This window comes from Triticum dicoccoides, chromosome 3A, assembly GCF_002162155.2.
Source record: "Triticum dicoccoides isolate Atlit2015 ecotype Zavitan chromosome 3A, WEW_v2.0, whole genome shotgun sequence".
In the NCBI taxonomy this organism is placed as follows: Eukaryota; Viridiplantae; Streptophyta; class Magnoliopsida; order Poales; family Poaceae; genus Triticum; species Triticum dicoccoides.
The window spans coordinates 720,721,700-720,741,578 of record NC_041384.1 but is presented as its reverse complement, the minus strand read 5'-3'; the positions used below and the strand labels follow the sequence as shown (position 1 = coordinate 720,741,578).

General features: G+C 44.1%; 1 long non-coding RNA gene across 1 annotated transcript; it reads left to right on the top strand.

Moving 5' to 3' along the window:
* The first annotated feature begins 16,690 nt into the window (after positions 1–16,690).
* On the top strand, positions 16,691–18,612 carry LOC119273469. Its single transcript, XR_005134869.1, has 4 exons — positions 16,691–16,964; positions 17,059–17,130; positions 17,260–17,340; positions 18,100–18,612. It is a non-coding gene; the product is annotated as an uncharacterized LOC119273469 (long non-coding RNA).
* Positions 18,613–19,879: the final 1,267 nt, after the last annotated feature.

Sequence of the window (19,879 nt, the reverse complement as noted above, 5' to 3'; positions counted from 1 at the left end):
GTTACAAACAACAATGTGTGCAGGTTAAATTCCTCCTGTTTGTGCTCATCCCATGTATGTACACCGTTTCCATTCCACGGCTATAAAAGTTCTTCAACTAATGGCCTTAGGAACACATCAATGTCGTTGCCAGGTTGCTTAGGGCCTTGGATGAAAACTGGCATCATAATGAACTTCCGCTTCATGCACATTCAAGGAGGAAGGTTATACATACATAGAGTCACGGGCCAGGTGCTGTGATTGCTGCTCTGCTCCCCGAAAGGATTAATGCCATCCGCGCTTAAACCAAACCATACGTTCCTTGGGTCACTTGCAAACTCAGGCCAGTACTTTCTCTCGATTTTTCTCCACTACGACCCGTCAGCGGGTGCTCCCAACTTCCCGTCTTTCTTACGGTCCTCACTGTGCCATCGCATCAACTTGGCATGCTCTTTGTTTCTGAACAGATGTTTCAACCGTGGTATTATAGGAGCATACCACATCACCTTCGCAGGAACCCTCTTCCTGGGGGGCTTGCCGTCAACATCACCAGGGTCATCCCGTCTGATCTTATACAGCAACGCACCGCATACCGGGCATGCGTTCAGATCCTTGTATGCACCGCGGTAGCGGATGCAGTCATTAGGGCATGCATGTATCTTCTCCACCTCCAATCCTAGAGGGCATACGACCTTCTTTGCTGCGTATATACTGTCGGGCAATTCATTATCCTTTGGAAGCTTCTTCTTCAATATTTTCAGTAGCTTCTCAAATCCTTTGTCAGCCACAGCATTCTCTGCCTTCCACTGCAGCAATTCCAGTACGGTACCGAGCTTTGTGTTGCCATCTTCGCAATTGGGGTATAACCCTTTTTTGTGATCCTCTAACATGCGATCAAACTTCAGCTTCTCCTTTTGACTAATGCATTGCGTCCTTGCATCGACAATGACCCGGCGGAGATCATCATCATCGGGCACATCCTCTGGTTCCTCTTGATCTTCAGCAGCTTCCCCCATTGCAGTATCATTGGGCACATCGTCTGGTTCCTCTTGATCTTCAGCAGCTTCCCCCGTTGCAGCATCACCGTATTCAGGGGGCACATAGTTTTCATCGTCCTCTTCTTCTTCGCCGTCTTCCATCATAACCCCTATTTCTCTGTGCCTCGTCCAAACATTATAGTGTGGCATGAAACCATTATAAAGTAGGTGGGTGTGAAGAATTTTCCGGTCAGAGTAAGACTTCGTATTCCCACATTTAGGGCATGGACAACACATAAAACCATTCTGCTTGTTTGCCTCAGCCACTTCGAGAAAATCATGCACGCCCTTAATGTACTCAGAAGTGTGTCTGTCACCATACATCCATTGTCGGTTCATCTGCGTACATTATATATAACTAGATCGGCAACGCGCCTTGGCGCGAGGGTGCCGGTCCCAACCTTTTGTCAAGCAGGTAATGCTAAATCATTAAGAAGCACGCCCTGAAGTATGTAATCAATTCACAGTTCAACACCAAAAGCAATGCAAATCTTTAACCTCATGAATTTTCCAATCAAAGTACATATCACAGAGTACAACTGAGGCACATCAAGCTCGGCACAAAGGAATAAACTAAGTAATGTTTAATAGATCAGTCTTGAGTAGCACATAGGGCAGCGAGATAGTATAAAATATTGAAAGCGAAGCATTTACACAGGAGGCTAGTGACAATCAGATAGCAGTCCTTCGCCAAGAATGGTTGAAGTTCCTCGTCGCCCAAAGAAAAGTTGAGTAACGTTGGCATGAAAGTGATGAAAAAACCATATTCCTGGAGAGGGTATCTCAACATTTTTACAAAAATAGATATCTACAGTGACTAAAAAGGAACTATCACGAAGGCAAGATTAGTAAACTGACATCAAGCAACTCATGTATGTTTCCTTTAAATTAGTTTGCGGAGTGTGGTAGAAAATGCAGCCGAAACTACCAAGAGAATCAAGATGGTTTAGTACGACATAACACAAGCAGGCCATAGTAGTAGTTTTAGCCAATCTAAGAGCACTATTTTAATATGGCATAGCAATATAAACTTCGTCGAAACATCTTGGCATCTGGATAACTGGTCATCAGGGCTGAAGCAAATGATTCTCGAGTCTCGACGCCAATCGACCATCAGTGTTGAGTCTCCTGCATGAAGAAGGCATTGTCATTTATCAGTAAGAGGTTAGTCAGCAAATATGTCACCTAAAGACGTACAGCATGAAGAAAACGGATCGATATTAGGCGCATGTAAAAATGTGTCAAACAGATATAAGAACAAAAGACTCTACATGCTAAAGTATGACTGGGGCAGTAGGGTTAAAAACATGATGACAGCTGCGACCAACTCAATCAGGAAACTAATACCTATAAAGGGAAATGCAGGCATGTCTTAATAGATATAAACAACAAAGTTTGTTATCTATATTGAATGAAATAGATCAATGTAAACTCGCCATGAAATGAATCCAAATATATTGGGCTCCATGGGCAAACAACACCTTTGTTGCTTCATGCTGAACTACTTTATGTAAGAGAAAAATTTAAGCTTTAGTGGCAAGCAGGCAGGTGAAGTGTCATATTAGTAAATGTGCAAAAGGTTATCTATTGAATACCATGTGAATGGAACATGTCTGCCTTGCATACAATTTGGAGACTAAAGAAGCTCAAACCAAAGCACCAGATGAATTTAAAGCAGCAATTGCGAGAACAAATACTTGGTCTACAGAATGTTCCTAGAGCTCCACCACAAAAATGTGTTGGTCTATTATCTCTTCCCCTGGAGCAAAGCAAGATGGAAAATGAAGAATGAAAACAATGCGTTTAAATAAGGGACATGCCAGGAGGGTGGCTCGGTGTGCAAGAATATAAATTCAGTACTTGTCCTCCACCGTTGTCGACGATGCAGCCACCTCCATGCGGCCATTGTGTCACCACAGTTGTTTCTCAATTAAAATGTGAACCATCCAAAGGAAATTTATTACTAAAGCTTGTAGAGAACCACCTGTGTAAGGAAGGCTTCATTGTTTATCAGTAAAAAACAATTTGCAAAGCTTAATCAGACACACAGAGTTAAATTGCAGAGCAGAAAAAATTAAGGAACTAAATGGCACATGCTAGGAAAATAGGAAGGCACATCAAGGAGGTATATATCATAATTAATAGGAAGAGTATTTTTTTCAAAGTGGAGAGAGGGGTCCTTCATTACAATTGTTCATTCAATTCTTGGATCGTTTGAGAAAACAAATCTGATGAAACAATAAAATAATATTAACATGTATACTCACATTATATCCTCTTATGAACATTTACTCGAACATTAACTCTCATGATTATTTGAGTAAACATATATAACATCAGCGACCAAAGAGACGTGCACCTTATAGAATGCAAGTCGTGTAGGCAAACAAACCAAACAGATACATTACTTATACTTAGGACAGTAAATTTGCATGCTTTGGTCGTCACTGATTCCATACATATAAATCAAAAAAGGAATAATGCCACTGTTTGACTTTTGGTATGAAAGGTGAACAGGGAAGCATTCTCGTCAGGTAACCGGTGGTCTAACTGAACAATTTTACGAAGTGGGGAATTGAGGAACCGATCCTTTGGTTCAGAACCATCTCTTACTATTTTAGTCAAGGCACATAGAGAACTAAAATGCAGCTATCATTAAATTCCCCACCAGCCACAATGGCAACTACAGTTGGCCGTCTATATGAACCAGTTATAATCACTAAAATATCATGGATCCACAACAAACCAAGAAAGAGATACCTCCAAATGGAGGAGGCAATCTCAACAAGACAGTTCGAAGGAAATAACACATCAATACTACTAAGAAAACGAAGATTGGTAGCTGCAGTGCATGTATTGCAGTAGTACATTGAGCACCTGAGACAGTAGCCGAATCCGAAGGAGAAGTAGCCACACACCCAGCAACAACCCTGGCACCAAACTCTAACCTGGCAGTACTATAAAACACATTGACACTCAATTCAAAGCACATAAATAATTAATACATAGTCACAAGTCAAAGATATATTTCAATGTTACCAAAGCCATTTTCAGAAGCAAATACCAACACTTTAAGTATACTGGAACAAAAATAAACCAAAACTAAAAAGACTACTAACTAATGTGGTCGAAAAACACCAGATACTGATCAATGAAATGTACCAACCTTATTTTACTAAATCTTCCACTACCAAATGTAATGTTAAATATCAATTGATAATTACTAATTTGTATCTGCAAAGTATCATGATAAAAATGAAATACCAGATCAGTTAGAGAACACAATTATGCAAAATACTGATAAGAAATCTGTAAATATTTGTGATCGATGTATTTTTAAAATAAAGCAAATGCACCCATCTTATCTTTCTTATGTAGGTCATGCCAGTTTTAAGCGAACTCTTTGACATTTTCCATATAAAAAATGTAAGTGCAACCTTTCTATACGACTGGCCAATGTAAAAAGAGGTCAATAATCAAGAAGTAATGAAATATCGGTCATTTCAATTCACAACCATATGGCATGGCACTAATAGAAATGGAGATAGGTAACTGTTTCAATGCCACCATACCTTCAGATTTCTGAGTTATAGGGAACATCCTACAGGGATAAATATAGCCTCATAAAAAGAACATCCAGTCTTTACTTAGGGTAGATTAATCCCCATTTGTATTGTTAATTGCCTGTATTCTTCCTTTGTCTTCCCTCTTGTGCTCATTCACAGATAAGCGCATTGATCATGTAGAATTTGTAATGATGTGCAACCTGCCAGCATGCAACAATTATATCAGCATTAGAAAGTCAGGGGCATTGGCAAACAACAAATAGGTTAGGGAGAAAAAGGTTGACACGCAAATTTTCAGTGCAAAAAGAAATCGATCCAACCATGACTTCTACTGGTAATGCTAATATAAAATCTGATATAGCAGAAAGTAGTTTTAGCCTGGAAAGACAAGATAGATCATAGTAGAAATATTTAAAAGCGGAAAATCCACCTATTATAATGCTCAGACCTAAGCTAAATAGGACTAAAATTTGGCTCCTATTATAATGCTCAACCTAACCTGAATAAACTATAACTCACTCACTAAATTGCACACATATACAACAATCATACAATGCATGCACCACAGGCAGAGCTCAGATTATATAAACGACTGCATCATCCTGACAGCATACTACTCTAGCTACACTCCAATGAATATTTTTTTACAAATCATATCTGCAATGACATTGGCTTGTTTGATATCCCCAACAGCACCACACGTGCAAGCAGTACCAACAAACACATCAATAGATTACTTCTAGGACATAGCTAAAGGTACAAAAATCAGAGAAGGAACAAAAATCACATTTGTATTCCAGAAAAAAAAACAAGCAAGGAAGAAAAGGAGGCCACAAAAATACAAGCAGGGAATAATACTCTTGGCCTCTATCTAGTCTTCCGACAATAAGAGTACAAGAAACAGGCACACCCATTGACCAGCCTGCACACCAACAGGAACAACAAGCAGACATAGACTGAGTACAACAGCAGCTCCAGACAGGCAAGCTAGGAAAACCACATGGCCGCAAAAACATATGCCTAGGCCTAGAAAGCAGAGAAGAAGAGGAGAAAGGGGTCGACCTGCAAAGCACTGGACGAAGACCCAACAGACTGGCACAGATCAAACAACGAACCGACAAGAACAGCGAGCACGTGCGAACGATGGACAAACCTACAAGAAAACAAAACTCAAAATTACAGATGAGCTGCAGGTAACCAGAATTTAGACGGACAAAACAAACAAGTACCTACAGAAGAACACATCAACATATCTGGCAAGATCCCAAAATCGGCGGCTGGCCATGCAACTTCAACTGGGGAGGCAAATAGCAATAATGGAAGTTACTTCGAGTTTGTTCCTTCAGATTAGTGTTAAAGTATGTCAAGATTTAACTGACGCGAAGTAAAATTGTCAATGAAGGTAAAAGTGGCTGAATGAATGAAAGTAGCTAGGTTTTGCAAGTATAAAGTTCCTTGCCATGAAATTAAACCCACAATACTTGGACATATGTTGGCACTTATCAAATATTAACAGAAGTTCCTCACAGAGATACTACAATAGTAATCCTAGAACAGTTTCTGCCAAATAAATTCTAAACCTCAGCTAGCAACATATTTGTGAAGCGCAACTGAAAGCTTGTTTAGAAAAATAAATCCCTAGAAGAATCAACGCGTAGGTGTGCAATTCAAATTTACTACACGTCCACTTTATAATCCAAGCACAGAAAAAAATCAAAGCATGGTAATAAATGAAAGGAAGTACTATCTCACATAGTGCATTTTTACAAACCTATAATAACAAGGCATGCAAAATACTAATGAAACAGTCAATTTGGGTGGTGGCTACAAAACATAAAATAAGCTTCTTCATTTCTAGAGGAAAATATATAAATCAACAATCAGATGGAGCAAGGCTGGCCTTTTCAAAGTTGCACTCTAGCCACATAATACTAATACAGTCTAGGGGCGTTTTGTTTTTGATAATCTACTAATCTTTAGGATAAGAATGACATTCTTTGCCCCATGAGCATCAGCGACAACAAAGCGGCGTCGCATGATGAAGCGGATGCCGGCACAGAAAGAAGCCCATGTAGGATCTACAAGCCTACAAGGACTCAGACGAAGCGAGGCATTGGTCTTCCACTCCTCCAAGTTCTTCCAACATAAGGTAAGCTCCTGCCTGGTTCTAAGCATGGTGATTTCTCTATAATGCAGTTAGATCAGACGATCTCAGAGGATGCATTTTCCACGACAGTAAATAGGATCTGAAGATTGGCCTCACTGGAAAAGTGAGTATAATGAGATTCATTGTCATCATAAATTTGTAGATAAAACAGGATGCTACCGATAATATTAAGCAAGTCATGTACCAACTCCAGAGGACCACAACCAATGTCTGCTTCAAGTTCCTTTAACCCTTCCTTCCTTAGCTAGAGCACAAGGAAGAACACAAAATCAGATCGTGAGAACTACAAAAATGTAAGTCATTGATCCTAAGCACTCACCAAAGCTAGCCAGATCCTCCCATGGCAACCAACCTGGCACTCCACAGTAGAACCTCACCTCTGGCATCATCCACTCCTCGTATGTGTGCCTCGTTACACCTGTATGATTGTAACACCCTCGATGCGACTATATCTCACATGTGTCGAGGCACGACTTAGAGGCATAATCGCATTGAAGGCATATGTCGCAAGTTAGGCAATCTTCACAACATCCCATGTAATATATATATATATATATATATATATATATATATATATATATATATATATATATAATAAAAGGGGAGATAACATAGTCGGCTTACACTCGCCACGTCAATCAAGTACATAATTAACATTACATCAACCAAACACTCATGGCCCGACTACGGCGCCAAAATAAAAGATAACCCAACATGCGACACGGTCCCGATCACCCGCAACAGGGCACCACTACTGATCATCAGGAAAGGAAACATAGTATCATTGAGAGTCCTCGTCGAACTCCCACTTGAGCTCGAGCGCATCACCTGGAGCGGAATCATCAGGCCCTGCATCTGGTGTAATAGTAATCTGTGAGCCACAGGGACTCGGCAATCTCGCACCCTCGCGATCAAGACTATTTAAGCTTATAGGTAAGTCAAGGTAAATATGTGCAGCTGCAGCAAGCGACTAGCAAATATGGTGGCTATCCTGTTCGCAAAAGAGAGCGAGAAGAGGAGGCAAAGCGCGAGCGAGAAACTAGAGAGCAACCTACACAAGCATTACTCCAACACCGTGTCCACTTCCCGGACTCCGCCGAGAAGAGGCCATCACGGTAACACACTCAGTTGATTCATTTTAATTAAGTTAAGGTTCAAGTTATCTACAACCGGACATTAACAAATTCCCATCTGCCCATAACCGCGGGCATGGCTTTCGTAAGTTCAAATCCCTGCAGGGGAGTCCCGACTTAGTCCATGACAAGCTCTCACGGTCAACGAAGGAATAGACCTCCTCCCGAGACGTTCCGATCAGACTCTGTATCTCGGTTCTTCAAGACACTTTGATAGGTTAAAACTAATCCAGCAACACCGCCCGAATGTGCCGACAAATCCCGATAGGAGCTGCACATATCTCTTTCTCATGGCACACTCAGATTGTCCTAGGTATGGGTAGGCCAGCCCAGAGTTACCCCTGGTGGCCACCGGCAGCTGACAGGTGGACCAACACTCAGAGGAGCACTGGCCCGGGGGGGTTTAAAATAAGATGGCCCTCGGGCTCTGGAAACCCAAGGGAAAAAGAGGCTAGGTGTCAAATGGTAAAACCAAGGTTGGGCATTGCTGGAAAAGCTTTAATCAAGGCGAACTATCAAGGGGTTCCCATTATAACCCAACCACATAAGGAACGCAAAAATCCGGGAACATAACACCGATATGACGGAAACTAGGGCGGCAAGAGTGGAACAAAACACTAGGCGAGAGGCCGAGCCTTCCACCCTTTACCAAGTGTATAAATTCATTAAGATAACAAGATAATATAATTATATCCCAACAAGTACATAAATGTTCCAACAAGGAACAGTCTCCAATCTTCACCTGCAACTAGTAACGCTATAAGAGGGGCTGAGCAAAGCGGTAACATAGCCAATCAACGGTATGCTAGGACAAGGTGGGTTAGAGGTTTGACATGGCAATTTGGGAGGCTTGAAAGCAAGTGGTAGGCATCGTAGCATTGGCATAGCAAAAGAGCGAGCAATCTAGCATAGCAAAGATAGTAGCGATTTCGAGGGTATGATCATCTTGCCTGCAAAGTGGTCAGAGTTGACTGGATCCTCGAAAGCAAACTCAACGGGCTCCTCGTTAGCGAACTCGTCTCCCGGCTCTACCCAAACAAGACAAACAAGCAACAAGGACAAAATCAACCACGTGCGAGGATCAAACAATATGATGCAAGGATGGTATGCTATGCGGGGTGCGATGCGGGATGCGTGTGCAAGATTTGACAAGGGATGCATGAACCTGGCCTCAACTTGGTAATCCAAGTGTGCCACTGGAAAGATGAGATGAAATCGCTTGAAAACGATATAAAGAACGCCGGAATCGGAGTTACGGTTTGGAAATGGCAAGCAATTCAAATATGACACCGGTCTGCGATTTACAGCAAGTAGCCATCTAAATGCAAAGAGGTGAACAAGCTACAGCACCCAAACATGACAACAAAATACATGGCAGGGATGCATTCATGATGCTTAACAAAAGTCTAGCACTGAGCTACGGCCAATTCATCCATTAACAGGTTCAAACAAGCATGGCAAAAATGCATATGGCAAACAGATTTCAGACTTAGTGAAATTAACACTTGTCTGAAATTTCAGATCAGGTAGCACACTTTGGAGCAACAAAACTACATGCTACAGGACCTGAACATGGCAAAGTAAAGCATGGCATGGAGCTACTCAAAGAGCTTAACAAAAGTCCCTTAGTGACCTTGAGACAAAAGGGATCAGAAAATACAATTGCAAGCATGTTAACATGGCAAAAACATAATCAGTTCTCAGACTTAGTGAAAACTGGAGCATGCTGAAAACAGATATCAAGCAGGCATGTTTACGAGCTCGATGCACTCACTACGGAGCAAGTCATGATAATCCAAGCATACACCCATCAAGAATACACAAAATGCAAGCTAGACATGGCAAGAACAATAACATAGCATGCACGGGTCAACTACAACATCATCGGCAAAATCGCTAACAAGTAGACAATCTGCCCAGATTCACTAAGTAGCAAAAGTAGAGCTCGATTGACTCAAGCTAGGTTGCTCCATAATTGCAAACAAAGACATGGATGGATAGAGCACTACAAGATCAACAAAACATCCTTACTGATCATTCTCAAAAGAGGCACGGATCACTAGGAAACAACATGAACATATGACAACATGAGATAAACAGATCAAGGACTTAGTGGAAATGCTAAGTCCCTGAAATCAGCATTACCAAGTAACTCACTTTGCAAGCTTGTGCTAGTCACCACACACATCACAAAAATACATGGGTTGCACCTCTGGAAAGATGGCAAAATCCTTAACAAAACATATGTAGAGCTCATGGGCATATCATGCACACAATAATCATGGCAAAAAATGACAAATATCTAATTGGAGCAGCAGATCTGACAGTTATCTCAAATAGCATTCTTCTAACAGCATTTTGGGCATCAAGATGAACTCAAATGAAAATGATGCAATGGAATGAGATGATGTACTCTCTGAAACGAACATTTTGATATGATATATGCCCAAAATGGAGCTACAGATGAGGAGTTATGACATGATGAACATGAGCAAATAATTAGGATTTCAGGCAAAAAAGTCAACCGAGACGGGATCTCAGATCCAGATCCGGGGCACGTTTCCCGAGGTTCACTGAATTCGGAGGTGGGCCGTCGGAGTGGGACTTGCCGGCGACGACGTGGGGAGCGGCGGAGGGCGGCGGAGGCAGAGACGACCGGAGAGGGCCGGGCGGCGAGGCGAGGCCGGGGACGGTGGCCGGTCCCGGGTGCGGCGGCGCCGGGTCGGGCGAGCTGCGCCGGCCGGCGTCGATGGCGGACGGCGGCTCCGATCACCTTGGGCGCCGGATGCGAAGGGGATGGCGGCGGCTTGAGGCGCGAGGCGCAGCAGGCGGGCGGCGCTGCCGGGCCGGGGGAGGGCCCCACACGGGCCTAGCGGGCCCGCGGCGCGGGGGGCGGCGAAGTGGTCATGGGGCGCGGCGAATGGCAGCACACCACGTGGCGGCGGCGGGGTGGACCGGACACGTCCGGCGGCCGGGTTTTCGTCCGTCGACACGGGTGGAGATGGATCTAGGGTTTGGACGGGGAAGAAGAAGGAGATTTTTTAGGGGGCTTTATATAGGCATAGAGGGAGCTAGGAGAGTCCAAATGAGGTGAGGTTTTCGGCCACGCGATCGTGATCGAACGCTCTAGATGATGGAGAAGGTTTTTGTTGGGCTGTTGGGCTGCAACACACACGAGGCCTTTTCGGTCCCTCGGTTAACCGTTAGAGTATCAAACGAAGTCCAAATGGTACGAAACTTGACAGGCGGTCTACCGGTAGTAAACCAAGGCTGCTTGGCAAGTCTCGGTCCAATCCGGAAATGTTTAATCCCCACACACAAAAGAAAGCTAGAAATGACCACCGGAGGAGAACGAAGCGCCGGAATGCAAAACGGACAACGGGGAAAAAGCTCGAATGCATGAGATGAACACGTATGCAAATGCAATGCACATGACGACATGATATGAGATGCATGACAACGATAACAACACACGGAGACAAAGACCCAAACCCGAGAAAATAACTTAACTTAACGCCGGAAACGGCAAGAGTTGGAATACATATTGGGGAAGTCATATCCGGGGTGTTACAATGACGTTGGGCTAGCTGTAGCTGGTGACCTGCAAGGCAAGAGGAGCAACGGTCAGAGCTTTGACCATGGCCACCACGTGACGTAGAGTGGACGATGGCCCCTGGAAGCCAAGAGCATGAGCAGACCAAAATCAAAATGGATTAACCAGGAAACCCTAGACAAATCCCTAAAAAACAACAAAGCCCTTGATGAGCACATACACATCACAAAGGGAAAGACAAACAAGGGAGCAAATAATCACCTCAGCCATCTTAGAAGCCCACTCAGTGTGCTCCCTCTCCGGCCGACCCGCAAGACAGCCCCAACGCCACGCCACCGTCCCAACCGTGAAACAGCCAGAGAAGCAAGGAAGATGGTAAGAAACAAGCGAAATAAAAGGTAGTGGTCTCCAATACAAGCATTAACCAGCCTAAAGACGTTGTTATTAGAAACATGACACCGTGGTTTCTGCTGGTTTATCAGCAAATTAAAACAAGCCATTGAACCGACAACTTGCTTACTCTTAACTAGATGAAATCAAGGACCAACAACAAACAATAAAAGTCAAGAACAACTTATATGCAATAAAGGTATGAGAGAGAAGAAATATTCACATAAGACGGCTATAAACACTGGAGCATAAATAAGCAACACCTTTAAATACAAATAAAAAGGGTTCAGGGTTCAATGCATAGTGGGATCGGATTTGCCTTCCTCGATCATATAATCTACCCCCGCCATCTCTTGTCACCAGATTAATCTGTTTATACAGTGGAGCTGCCCTGGTTATCACTCAACAAGAATGGCCATCCAAGGACAGAACAATAAGTATCACATGATAAAGAAGGATTCTAGAGACAAGAGGGAGGACCCAACTTGATACCCATAGGTGCCTTGATTGCTCAAAGGCACACTTATTTCAGCCACAGTGAATCATCATCGCCCTAGCAAGGATGGCTTCCGACCGGTGGGGCACGTGCGAATAAAAAGGGTTCAGGATTCAATGCATATGGGCTCAGATTTTCCTTTCCTCGATCATATAATCTACCCCCATCATCTCTTATCACCAGATCAATCTGTTTATACAGTGGAGCTGCCCTGGTTATCACTCAATAAGAATGACCATCCAAAGGACAGAACAATAAGTATCACAGGATCAAAAAGGATTCTAGAGACAAGAGGGAGGACCCAACTTGATACCCATGGCTAATCATCATCGCCCTAGCAAGAATGGCTTCCGACTGATGGGGCACGTGATTCAAACGTGGTGGCACGAGATATCTCATTTTGGGAGTAACTATTCATTACTGCAGGAGTTCAGGCTCGATCCAACGGCCGAGATGGCGAGATCAATCCGGAGCGAGATCCGTCGCGCAGAATCGCATCAAGCAAACCGATCCGATGGCCGAGAGTCCCTAATCGCTGTGAGAGCTCGGTGAGACATCCTTCTCTTATTTCTGGATTTCTGGATGGATCACCGGATCAATATGTTCTTACGAGGGTTTACCTGCCCTGGTTATCACTCATTAGAAATGACCATCCAAGGACAGAGCCACTAAAATAAGAACGTGATCAAAACAGCTCAAAGAAACGAGGGAGGATCCAAATTAATACCCACAAGTGCCTCGACTACTTGAGAGCATGCCTATATCAGCCATAACTGATCATCATAGCCCTGTCCATGTCCCATATAGTAGCCGAAGCATAGCAGGGGAAGATGGAGCTCACAGAGGGAGGTTGTAGCCGAGGCAGTACTCAGAGGGCACCGGGGTTGTGCCTGAACGTCATCCAACCAGTGAGGAACCACGTCGGAGTTGCGCCTTGCACCATCCCACCGACGAGCACGAAAGCCATGGGCACCGAAGTGGCCAAGGAGATGAGGAGGTGATGTATAGCACATCTAGGAGCACCATCAGAGACGACCGGGGCAACGAGCAGGCAGGGAGAGAGGCGAGGCGGCAGGGAGGGCGCGACGCGAGTGCAGGCCTGCAGGGAGCGGAACATTAGCTATTTTTTCTTTCGGAGTATATAGGAACTATCAAACATATCATATAAGTGCAATCATCTTTGATAATATAAGAGAGCATACAAATCACAGAGCTTGTTTAAGATATTTTGTCACATCAAGTAGTTTAGATAAGAAAAGCCTAACCCAGAATTACAAATAATTGGAGCGAGTGATAGATTTATTATTCTGATATAATTCGGTAGTAACTATACATAAATAATTCATTTTCCAACAGTAAAAAGTATGTGATGCATTATTTACACAAAACAATATTTTTTGTAGAGGGTCAGAAAGATATTTCAGCATTCAAATCAATAAGTCTGAAATAATCTAAGAGTATTATCACTACAGAGCAACAATTTATGAACTCGCTGTCAGTCCAAAGTAATAATACATGGAAATCTATCTTAAAGTGCAAGAGTTCAATTTAGCAGATCTGACACACCAGACACGAATGTGCTTACCTGCTCTCCCAGGTGGGCCTAGTCAGCTCTCTTTTAGCTGCAATCAAAGATAAGATTTGTTAGGACATTCTTGTGGGCAAAGTTTATCATCATGCAAGCAATGGGCCTATCTATTGGCTGCTTGTAGTGCCTAAGGTAAAATCGAAAGGCCTTTTACTGCCACCTTGCATGAAGAGTTTCTATTCACACATGTGTACTGCTATATGAACCTGCACATGTTGACTAATTAAACAACAAAAACTACAGAGGTGAACTGACCTTTCTCTAATCAGACTCTCTGGACAAACTAAGAAGCACAGATAAATACGCTGCTAGGCAGAACACATAATCTAGTACGGTATAACACTGACTAAGCCTAGGTTTGTGAAGAGAGACAAATTATAAAACAGTATGGTAGGCCGGAAGGAGAGACCAGAAAGCTATATAAAGCACACGCCCAAAGAAACTAAAACTGAGCAGAGCATTGACTGAATAGGTAGCAAAGGCACGTATATCCAAATTCCATAAAAAAACAAAGGAGGTATAATCACTAAATTAGAAATCTAATTAACTTAGTAAACAAACCTAAATTAAGCAGCCTAACTCAAATGGACAACAGTAAATTGAAGCCTACATGCCTCAATATCACAACAGAGGACGAGCAGGACCAACCGACAAACCAGCAGGCTATTGGTATAAAGCCAAAAATAAATAGTAAACAAAACAAAGAAAAGAAACAAAAGCACCCAGAATCATGTGCAAATGAACAAAAAAAACCTAGGGCCTAGCACGATCCAGACAAGGAACAAGAAGCACACACCTATAATCCAGGAATTAAGGAAGATAGGACACCACATAAATCCAACCAGGGAATAATACCCTTTGCCTCTCATTGGCCAGCCTGCACACAATAGACCGAATCTAGCAGCGTACTCATATAAAAAGACAAGGAATATACACTACTTCACAAATGTGACCCTAGGTCTGGAAAGAAGAGAAGCACAAAGAAGGAGAGGAAAAGCAGTCGACCTGTACATCCCTAGATGAAGACGCAGCAGGCTGGCACAGATCGAGCGACGAACTGACGAGAAGAACGAGAACCTGCAAACGATGGATCAATCCGCAAAAAAATCAGAGACAAAATCACGGTTAAGCTGCAGGGAATGACCAAGAACGGGGTAAAATAAATGCCTACCCACAAATTGATGAACGCACCATCAGATCTAGCGCAACGACGGCAAGAACAAGGAACACCGGCGTCGCACAACGAATCCATCACATTTGACGCAGCAGGCTGGCACAGATCGAGCGACGAACTGACGGCCGGTTAAGCTTTCTCCTCTCGAAGCTCGACCTCAAAACTCCATTTTCCTTGAGATTTGTCTAGGTTTAGCGGCCCGTCACGTCCCATTCCCGTCTTCACCGCCGTCGATCGCCCGCGCCGATCTCGTCGCCGGCACCACCGTGGTGAGCTTCTTGTTCTTATCTTCTTTCTGAACGAAAAAAATTCTTACTTTAGATAGATATTTGTCTAATTTTCTTACTTTTATTATTGCTTGTTATTATATAGTGCGATGGTTTTGGTATCCGCCCCCGTCGGCCTTCGTCCTGCCTATGATTCGGATGTGGTATATATTATCTTTTTATAACTATTTGGTTCATTTATTGTTTATGACAATTATGTCAACCAATGTGACATAGATTTTATTTATGTAGGAGGTAGTTGAACCGGAAATTCCAACCGACCCTATTGTCGAGAGGTTAAATTTAGTTGAAGAAGAAAGCAATTACTTGAAGGAAAAAATAAAAAAAAATTGAGGAGGAGAAGATGATATTGGAGTTGCATGTTGCGGATGTCGTCGATGATCACAAAATCAAGATGGATGCAATGCGGTTGAAAATGAAAAAGATTAGAAAATATGCCATTCTTACCGAGGCTTGGTATCATTATGCCGTTGGATCAATTGTTACCTTGGTTGCGATTATGATCGCATTTGTTTTCGCATTGAAATGTTTTACATAGTTTCAATGTATGGTTTAATTAATTAGATGCTCTGGAGAGCTATATGTTGTTAGATGAGAACTATGTATGTACTTTGGTTTTAATGTGATGATGAACTTCTATTAATTTGGTCACTTAATTATCTATTCATGATGTTCTGTAATGGTTTTTGGCACACTTAATCAAGAGATAAGAGAAGGATGTTCCTACAAGCCTCCTCAGAGCTCAACGACTCTCGGCTGTTGGATCGGTTCCCTTGATGGATCTTGGGCTGTCGGATGGACCGTGTGGAAGACCTCGTCCGTCGGATCAAAAAAAGTTACTGCTGGAATGAATAGTTACCGTCTCGTTCATGCCACCGTGGGTAATTACACTGCCCCTCCGAGGGCATTTTCGTCATTTCGCTTCCTGTGGTATAAAAGGGGCCACGCCCGTGGTGAAACCCTAGCCGCCTCGCTCCCTTTCTTGCGCGTCGCTGCCTGCCTCCTCTCCTCCCCGCGACCCCGCACCACGTCTTCTCCCAGGCGCCCACTCGCCCCGCCCCCGATTGAACCCTAGCCGCCACTCCTCGCTGGCCATCCTCCCCGTCCACGGCCGCCACACGCATTGCCGCCAGAGGGCGTCGCCGGTTGTGGGCGCGCCTCCGCGGATTCGCGCCGCGGTTGCCGGAGGCGTGGGCGCCGCGGGTCAACCTCCTCGGGGACGATGGGCGTGGCCCCGCCGTCCCGCCCTGCCCGCCGCGGCTGCCATGGATGAGCTCGAGCTCGACTGGGGAGCAAGGGGCTGCCCCGCCCGTCCCGTGGTGCGGGGCCGCGGTCATCGGCCATGGCCATGACCATGGCGAGCGGCCCGCTGCGGTGGCCATGGACGAGCTCGAGCTCGATGGGGGAGCAACGGGGAGAGGAACATGAGGCTATGGGGGAGGAAGAAAATGGCCCCCTCGTTCTTGCCGTCAGTTCGTCGCTCGATCTGTGCCAGCCTGCTGCGTCAAATGTGATGGATTCGTTGTGCGACGCCGGTGTTCCTTGTTCTTGCCGTCGTTGCGCTAGATCTGATGGTGCGTTCATCAATTTGTGGGTAGGCATTTATTTTACCCCGTTCTTGGTCATTCCCTGCAGCTTAACCGTGATTTTGTCTCTGATTTTTTTGCGGATTGATACATCGTTTGCAGGTTCTCGTTCTTCTCGTCAGTTCGTCGCTTGATCTGTGCCAGCCTGCTGCGTCTTCATCCAGGGATGTACAGGTCGACTGCTTTTCCTCTCCTTCTTTGTGCTTCTCTTCTTTCCAGACCTAGGGTCACATTTGTGAAGTAGTGTATATTCCTTGTCTTTTCTATACGAGTACGCTGCTAGATTCGGTCTATTGTGTGCAGGCTGGCCAATGAGAGGCAAAGGGTATTATTCCCTGGTTGGATTTATGTGGTGTCCTATCTTCCTTAATTCCTGGATTATAGGTGTGTGCTTCTTGTTCCTTGTCTGGATCGTGCTAGGCCCTAGGTTTTTTTTGTTCATTTGCACATGATTCTGGGTGCTTTTGTTTCTTTTCTTTGTTTTGTTTACTATTTATTTTTGGCTTTATACCAATAGCCTGCTGGTTTGTCGGTTGGTCCTGCTCGTCCTCTGTTGTGATATTGAGGCATGTAGGCTTCAATTTACTGTTGTCCATTTGAGTTAGGCTGCTTAATTTAGGTTTGTTTACTAAGTTAATTAGATTTCTAATTTAGTGATTATACCTCCTTTGTTTTTTTATGGAATTTGGATATACGTGCCTTTGCTACCTATTCAGTCAATGCTCTGCTCAGTTTTAGTTTCTTTGGGCGTGTGCTTTATATAGTTTTCTGATCTCTCCTTCCGGCCTACCATACTGTTTTATAATTTGTCTCTCTTCACAAACCTAGGCTTAGTCAGTGTTATACCGTACTAAATTATGTGTTCTGCCCAGCAGCGTATTTATCTGTGCTTCTTAGTTTGTCCAGAGAGTCTGATTAGAGAAAGAGTTCACCTCTGCAGTTTTTGTTGTTTAATTAGTCAGCATGTGCAGGTTCATATAGCAGTACACATGTGTGAATAGAAACTCTTCATGCAAGGTGGCAGTAAAAGGCCTTTCGATTTTACCTTAGGCACTACAAGCAGCCAATAGATAGGCCCATTGCTTGCATGATGATAAACTTTGCCCACAAGAATGTCCTAACAAATCTTATCTTTGATTGCAGCTAAAAGAGAGCTGACTAGGCCCACCTGGGAGAGCAGGTAAGCACATTCGTGTCTGGTGTGTCAGATCTGCTAAATTGAACTCTTGCACTTCAAGATAGATTTCCATGTATTATTACTTTGGACTGACAGCGAGTTCATAAATTGTTGCTCTGTAGTGATAATACTCTTAGATTATTTCAGACTTATTGATTTGAATGCTGAAATATCTTTCTGACCCTATACAAAAAATATTGTTTTGTGTAAATAATGCATCACATATTTTTTACTGTTGGAAAATGAATTATTTATGTATAGTTACTACCGAATTATATCAGAATAATAAATCTATCACTCGCTCCAATTATTTGTAATTCTGGGTTATGCTTTTCTTATCTAAACTACTTGATGTGACAAAATATCTTAAACAAGCTCTGTGATTTGTATGCTCTCTTATATTATCAAAGATGATTGCACTTATATGATATGTTTGATAGTTCCTATATACTCCGAAAGAAAAAATAGCTGATGTTCCGCTCCCTGCATAGGAGGTGAGCTAGAGCACCACAAAGCCCTCCCCTCGCCGGCCAGAGAAAAACACAGCAATGGAGTGCTTTGCTCGCGGGCGAGGGGTATATATAGGCACCTCATTGGTCCCGGTTTGTGGCATGAACCGGGACTAAAGGGAAGCTTGTGGTCCCGGTTCAAGCCACCAATCGGGACCAATGATGGTGGGCCAGGAGTGAGGCCCATTGGTCCCGGTTCGTCCTGCCAACCGGGACCAAAGGGACCAGACGAACCGGAACCAATGCCCCCACGAGGCCCGGCAGGCCTCTGGCCTCACGAACCGGGACCAATGCCCCATGGGTCCCGATTCTGGACTGAACCGGGACTAATGGGCTGACCCGGTCTGAATCAAAGCCCTCTTTTCTACTAGTGTTTGGTGCAAGTATTTTGTGTGTGTGTGTGTGTGTGTGTGTGTGTGTGTGTGTGTGTGTGTGTGTGTGTGTGTGTGTGTGTGCAGGTACCGCTTATCTTGTTTGCGTCGCGTGTCATACTAGTTCAATAAATTTTGGTTCTTAACTAAGGGAAATACTTTTTACTACTACACTACATCACCCTTCCTCTTCAGGGAAATCCCAACATTATCACAAGTAACAGCAGTCCCCGACATCCGCTGCCGGGCATGTGTCCTATTGTGTCGATGTCAACAAGGCGCCACTTCTTTTCTCGGAGTCTGCATCGCCACAGCTTGTTTGGACATAGATGCTTGGCGTGGAGCAGCTCGGTGCCCGCACTCTATTTGCAAGTATGTCTCAACCTGGTGAGCCGTCGTACATTGACGTGGATAGGTCGATGTTTGAAATGATCCACGATGAAGGCTGAGGCTGCTACGAGGACAGGCCTGTGGATGACTTGGAGTCCATGCATCAGGGCACGTACACCCAGCCGGACACTGAACCGGGCATGTACACCAAGCCGGACACGTACATCCAATCCGACACGTACACCCAACAGTCTGATTGGGTCACCGGCTAGCAGGAGCAGGAGAGGAAGACGTTGACAACAACGACCTTGATCTAGATGAATTTGCCGCCGATCCAAGAAGAAAGGTAGAGAAGAAAGCTTCAACATGACGAATAACGAATTGTTGTGCGATGCGTGGTTGGCCACTAGCATCAGTCCTATCCATGGCACAAAGCAAAAGGGCGCAATAGTTTGGGCCAACATTACTTGGTTTCATAAGCACAAGCATTTCAAGCCCTACATCGATGAACTAATCAGCAACCCTGGGGTAAAGTC